The sequence below is a fragment of the Mesoplodon bidens genome (assembly GCF_964165515.1).
Source record: "Mesoplodon bidens genome assembly, chromosome: 13".
Lineage (NCBI taxonomy): Eukaryota > Metazoa > Chordata > Mammalia > Artiodactyla > Ziphiidae > Mesoplodon > Mesoplodon bidens.
Genome location: NC_138169.1, coordinates 1,997,128 through 2,004,195, shown reverse-complemented (window position 1 = coordinate 2,004,195; position 7,068 = coordinate 1,997,128).

Genomic DNA, 7,068 nt, shown 5'->3' with positions numbered 1-7,068 from the left:
AGTAGTGTATTGTTTAGCCTCCATGTGTTTGTATTTTTTACACATCTTTTCCTGTAATTGATGTCTAGTCTCATAGCATTGTGGTCGGAGAAGATACTTGATACAATTTCAATTTTCTTAAAATTACCGAGGCTTGATTTGTGACCCAAGATATGATCTATCCTGGAGAATGTTCCATGAGCACTTGAGAAAAATGTGTATTCTGTTGTTTTTGGATGGAATGTCCTATAAATATCAACTAAGTCCATCTCGTTTAATGTATCATTTAAAGCTTGTGTTTCCTTATTTATTTTCATTTTGGATGATCTGTCCATTGGTGAAAGTGGGGTGTTAAAGTCCCCTACTATGAGTGTGTTACTGTCGATTTCCCCTTTTATGGCTGTTAGTATTTGCCTTATGTATTGAGGTGCTCCTATGTTGGGTGCATAAATATTTACAATTGTTATATCTTCTTCTTGGATCGATCCCTTTATCGTTATGTAGTGTCCTTCCTTGTCTCTTCTAATAGTCTTTATTTTAAAGTCTATTTTGTCTGATATAAGAATTGCTACTCCAGCTTTCTTTTGATTTCCATTTGCATGGAATATCTTTTTCCATCCCTTTACTTTCAATCTGTATGTGTCTCTAGGTCTGAAGTGGGTCTCTTGTAGACAGCATATATATGGGTCTTGTTTTTGTATCCATTCAGCCACTCTGTGTCTTTTGGTGGGAGCATTTAGTCCATTTACATTTAAGGTAATTATTGATATGTATGTTCCTATTCCCATTTCCTTAATTGCTTTGGGTTCGTTATTGTAGGTATATTCCTTCTGTTGTGTTTCTTGCCTAGAGAAGTTCCTTTAGCATTTGTTGTAAAGCTGGTTTGGTGGTGCTGAACTCTCTCAGCTTTTGCTTGTCTGTAAAGGTTTTAATTTCTCCATCAAATCTGAATGAGATCCTTGCTGGGTAGAGTAATCTAGGTTGCAGGTTTCTCTCCTTCATCACTTTAATTATGTCCTGCCACTCCCTTCTGGCTTGTAGGGTTTCTGCTGAGAGATCAGCTGTTAACCTTATGGGGATTCCCTTGTGTGTTATTTGTTGTTTTTGCCTTGCTGCTTTTAATATGATTTCTTTGTGTTTAATTTTTGACAGTTTGATTAATATGTGTCTTGGTGTATTTCTCCTTGGATTTATTCTGTATGGGACTCTCTGTGCCTCCTGGACTTGATTAACTATTTCCTTTCCCAAATTAGGGAAGTTTTCAACTATAATCTCTTCAAATATTTTCTCAGTCCCTTTCTTTTTCTCTTCTTCTTCTGGAACCCCTATAATTCGAATGTTGGTGCGTTTAATGTTGTCCCAGAGATCTCTGAGACTCTCCTCTGTTCTTTTCATTCTTTTTTCTTTATTTTGCTCTGCATCAGTTATTTCCACTATTTTATCTTCCACCTCACTTATCCGTTCTTCTGCCTCAGTTATTCTGCTATTGATCCCATCTAGAGTATTTTTCATTTCATTTATTGTGTTTTTAATCGATGCTTGATTCATCTTTAGTTCTTCTAGGTCCTTGTTAACTGTTTCTTGCATGTTGTCTATTCTATTTCCAAGATTATGGATCATGGAAATAGAATCTTGGATCAGCTTTACTATCATTATTCTGAATTCTTTTTCAGGTAGACTGCCTATTACCTCTTCATTTGTTAGGTCTGGTAGGTGTTTATCTTGCTCCTTCACCTGCTGTGTGTTTTTCTGCCTTCTCATTTTGCTTATGTTACTGTGTTTGGGGTCTCCTTTTTGCCGGCTGCAGATTCGTAGTTCCCGTTGTTTTTGGTGTCTGACCCCAGTGGCTAAGGTTGTTTCAGTAGGTTGGGTAGGCTTCCTGGTGGGGGGGACTAATTCCTGTGCTCTGGTGGTTGAGGCTCGATCTTGTCTTTCTGGTGGACAGGTCCACGTCTGGTGGTGTGTTTTGGGGTGCCTATGGCCTTATTATGTTTTTAGGTAGCCTCTCTGCTAATGGGTGGGGTTGTGTTCCTGCCTTGCTAGTTGCTTGGCATAGGGTGACCTGCACTGTAGCTTGCTGGTCGTTGACTGAAGCTGGGTGCTGGTGTTGGGATGGAGATCTCTGGGAGATTTTCGCTGCTTGATATTATGTGGAGCTGGGAGGTCTGTTGTGGACCCGTGTCCTGAAGTTGGCTCTCCCACTTCAGAGGCACAGCACTGGCTCCTGGCTGCAGCACCAAGAGCCTTTCATCCACCCGGCTCAGAGTAACAGGGAGAAAAAGTAGAAAGAAAGAATTAGTAGAAGAAAGAAAGAGAGAGGGAAAGAAAGGAAGAAGGGAAGAAAGGAAGGAAGGAAGGAAGGAAGAAAGAAAGGAGGGAGGGAGGGAGGGAGGAAGGATGGAAAGAAAGGAGGGAGGGAGGGAGAAAGGAAAGGAAGAAAGACAGGAGGGAGGGAGGAAGGAAAGAAAAAGAAAGTGGAAAGAAGAAGGGTGGGAGGGAGGAAAGAAAAAGAAAGAAGGAAAGGAGGAGCGGAGGGAGGGAGGGAGGAAGGGAGAGTAGGAAAAAAAGAAAGAGCAGGTAAAGTAAAATAGAATAAAGTATGAAATATAGTAGCGTTATTAAAATTAGAAAGTAATTATTGAAAAAAAAAAAAAAAAACCGGACCGATAGAACCCTGAGACATATGGTGGAAGCAAAGCTATACAGAGAGAATCTTACACAGAAGATTACACATACACATTCACAAAAAGAGAGCAGGGGGAAAAATCAAAAATCTTGCTCTCCAAGTCCACCTCCTCAATTTGGGATAATTCGTTGTAAAAAGAGGAAAAGGGCGAGAAGTCTGAAATCTTGCTCTCTAAGTCCACCTCCTTAATTTGGAATAATTCGTTGTAAAAAGAGGAAAAGGGGGGAAAGTCTTAAATCTTGTCCTCAAAGTCCACTTCCTCAATTTGGGATGATTCGCTGTCCATTCATGCACTCCACAGACGCAGGGCACATCAAATGGACCGTGGAGCTTTAATCCGCTGCCTCCGAGGCTGCACAGAGAGATTTCCCTGCCTCTGCTCTCACAGCTCCCGGGTCTCAGCCTTGGACCTGGCCCCGCCTCTGCGCGTAGGTCGCCGGAGGGCGTCCGTTCTTCGCTCAGACAGGACGGGTTTAAAGGAGCCGCTGATTCGGGGGCTCTGGCTCACTCAGGCAGAGGGGAGGGAGGGGCGCGCAGTGTGCGGCGGGCCTGCGGCGGCAGAGGCCGGCGTGACGTTGCAGCAGCCCGTGGCGCTCCGTGCGCTTTCCCGGGAAAGCCGTCCCCGGGTCTCGGGGACCCCAGCAGTGGCGGGGTGCACAGGCCCCCCGGAAGGCGGGGCGGACAGTGACCCGCGCTCGCACACAGGCCCCGCGGCGGCGGCGGCGGCGGCGGCGGCGGCGGCCCACGCCCGTCTCCGAGGTCCGTGCCTTACCCGCGGCTCGTGCCTGTCACCGGCGCTTCCCCAAGCAGCCCTCTTAATGCCCTCTCCTCGCGCACCAGGAAACAAAAGGGAAAAAAGTCTCTTGCCTCTTCAGCAGCTCCAGACCCTTTCCCCGGACTCCCTCCGGGCTAGCCGTGGTGCACTAACTCCTTCAGGCTCTCTTCCTGCCGCCAGCCCCAGTCCTCTCCCAGCGCTCCGACTGAAAGCCGATACCCGAGCCTCAGCTCCCAGCCCCACCCGCCACGGCGGCCGAGCAGACAAGCCTCTCGGGCTGGTGTGTGCCTGAGGGCACCGGTCCTCTGTGCCAGAATCTCTCCGCTTTGCCCTCCGCACCCCTGTTGCTGTGCTCTCCTCCGCTACTCCGAAGCTTTCCCCCTCCGCCACCTGCAGTCTCCGCCCGCGAAGGGGCTTGTAGTGTGTAGAAACCTTCCCCCCTTCACGGCTCCCTCCCACTGGTGCAGGTCCCGTCCCTATCCTATTGTCTCTGTTTATTCTTTTTTTCTTTTGCCCTACCCAGGTATGTGGGGAGCTTCTTGCCTTTTGGGGGGTCTGAGGTCTTCTGTCAGCGTTCAGTAGGTGTTCTGTAGGAGTTGTTCCACGTGTAGATGAATTTCTGATGTATCTGTGGGGAGGAAGGTGATCTCCGCGTCTTACTCTTCCGCCATCTTCCTCCGGGGTCTGTGGGTAATTCTTAACTGTATTGTGAGTCGTATAGGAATTTTCAATTTTGAGGTAGTCAAGGGTATGTGTTCTTTATTTTAGCCTTTTGCATTTTCTGTGTCTTGTTTGAGGTCTTTTGTCTCTCCAGGTTACATTTTCTTATATTTTTGTCTAATGTTTTTACAGTTTTGTTTTACCTTGATGTCTGAAATCCACCTGAAATTACTCTGGGAAATGATGTGAGGTTGAAGATTAATTCTATTTTTCTTCCACAACAGTAGAGAAGTGTCTCACACCATTTAGTGCCGTGAATTCCTGTGGATGCGAAGTGCATCCTTTCCTGTGTATTAACTTCACATACGCTAAAGTCTCTGTTTCTGGCCTTTTCATTATGTTCGATTGACCTATTTGCTCACGTCAGCTGCCCTCCCCCTGTTTTATACACGTGTGTCATGTGTCCAACATGGAGAGAGAATCACCACTCCCCCTCTTCCTCCTTTTCTTCTTCCTTTCTTATCTTTTCTGGTCTTGCCCTTTCTCTTCAAGGTGAATTTTAGATTCCGTTTGTCAATATCTCCAAAAATCTATGTTGAGCTTTTGCTTGTTGTCTCACTGAACATGTAGAGTAAAATGGAAGAAAGTCAGCCACACACTCCTGAGGCTTCCGGTTCAGGAAGGTAGCAAATCTCTGCTCCCTCTGTCAGGGCGTCGCAATGTCTTGCAAGGATGTCGTACTGTCATCTTTGTAAGGATCTCACACGTGAATTAGGCTCACTCACGTATGTTAAAGTCATGCTGCCATTGTAATGGAAAATTACTTTTCTGTTGCATCTTCTAAGCAGTTACTGCTGATAATTAGGGCAATTTTGGTTTTTTATTAAAAATTTTTCTTTTGATTTGAATTTGTCCTTTTGATTTGTGATGTTGGTTTTGGGGTTTCTGCTTAGACAATTATATATTCTGCAAATATGAATGACTGCATCTCTTCCTTTGCAGTATTTGTACCACTTTTTTCATGTCCTGTGCATCACCCAGATCCTCCATCAAAAGTTGTGCATGTCAGCGACATTAGGCATCTTTAATGTGTTTTCCTGACTTCAGTGGGAAAGCACTGATATTTCATTATGAAACATGATAGTAAATCGGTTTCTCTCAGTTCTTTGAACTTTGCGTGTTTACAGTGTCCTGTATGGTACTCCTGCTTAGTGCCCCCAAATGTTTTAAAAACCATACACCTGGGACTTCCCTGGTGGTCCACTGGTTAAGACATCGCCTTCCAATGCTTGTGGTTTGGGTTTGATCCCTGGTCAGGGAGCTAAGATCTCACATGCCTCGGGGCCAAAAAAAACAAAACATAAAACAGAAGCAATTTTGTAACAAATTCAATAAAGACTTTAAAAAACAATGGTCCACATAAAGAAATCTTTAAGAATAAAATAAAATAAAGTAAAAATAAAAAGCATAAAACCACATCCTGGGCAGATGAAAATGATGTAGGAATAAAACCAGCTGCTGCTCAAAAGTCCCAGCCGGGTTCCTGACCCTGGGCAGGTAAAGGTGGTCTTTTCTCCTGGGGAAATGGACAGAGAGAGACCCTGCATCACCTTTAGGCTCCCACAGCCTCCACGACTCTCAGGCCAGAGCCACGGGGAAGACGAATGGAAATCCACCCAACACAGATCAGCTGCCATCCTCTCCAACCCTGCCCACAACCCCAGAGCTAAGCGTTATGATGTCCTTGATTAGAGGAAGCCCCTGGGTCTCGCCAGATGTCAGATGGTTTGACAGTGAGTTTGCAGATGGAACCCACATGTGTCTGGACCATGGTTCTCCCCACCATAGTGAGCACGGTAAGTGAGAAGCATGAATTACTGACAGCATTTCTGTAAAATAAATGGACATTACCAATAAAACACAATAATTAACCCTAAAGAGAGCTCACAGGAATGGCTGGTGCTTTTCACACACCTCATCCCATGTAAGACTGGCCAAGGCCACTGTTCAGCCAAGAGGAAATGTACATCTTATAAAGATAATGAGTTCCTGTACCTCCCCCCTCCCACCCCCAAGAGGAGACCCCACACCAAACCTGTGGACTAAAACCCTCCACCAGCATGGTGGAGAAAATTAGGACAGAAAGTGTGGCCCCATGATGTTCAATCATAAGTCTACCCCCCTTTCAAGGGACACATTTCTCCCAGTGTTTAAGAGAAATATAAAACATAAAACCAAGAAAAAGTGAGACTTCTAAAAGGGAATTTTCAGGTTTACAAATTCAACTCCTTTACTGCAAATCATCTGCCTGACTCAAGAAAAGCCCACGGTCGTTGGGAGACCTTTCCATGTGGTCATCCTACTTATCTCATACCACCCGCCTCCCCCAGGATGAAAAGGTCACTCGTAGTCATCCCAGGAAATCTTACACCACAGGGGAGTGGCAGGGTGTGGGGGGGAGTATTGCCAAAGTCTCCATCACAGGTGAGTGGTGCGTTATGCACGGATCATCAATAAGGATTTCAGTCTGGTCCCTACAGGACTGTGGATACAGGAAAGCAGCAGTACCGGATCCCATTCTCCATGGAAAGGACCCTCAAACAAAACTATAGGTGAAGGAAGATACCCCCAACCTTCATCCCCAGGTCGGAGCCAGGTACGCGCTTCAGAAAGCTCAGGGGAGAAACCATGGTGATAGAGCCAGCCTTCCCCAGGTGGTGTCAACAGCATCACCAGATATGTCTGGGTCTCACCCTTCTGGGCACAAGGAAGCACTACACATACTCACGGTCCCTCGTGGCTGGGCGGGGCCAGTTCCTGGTTCTGGTCAATGACACGTGCCGTATCCACATCAAAGCGCCTAATGGCCAGTGTAGACTCTCAGTGATTCTGTGCTCCTGGCACAGGAGCTGGCAGTATCCAAGGGGGTGGCTGCTCCGGCTGCAATGAGCATTGCCTGCCTGACGGC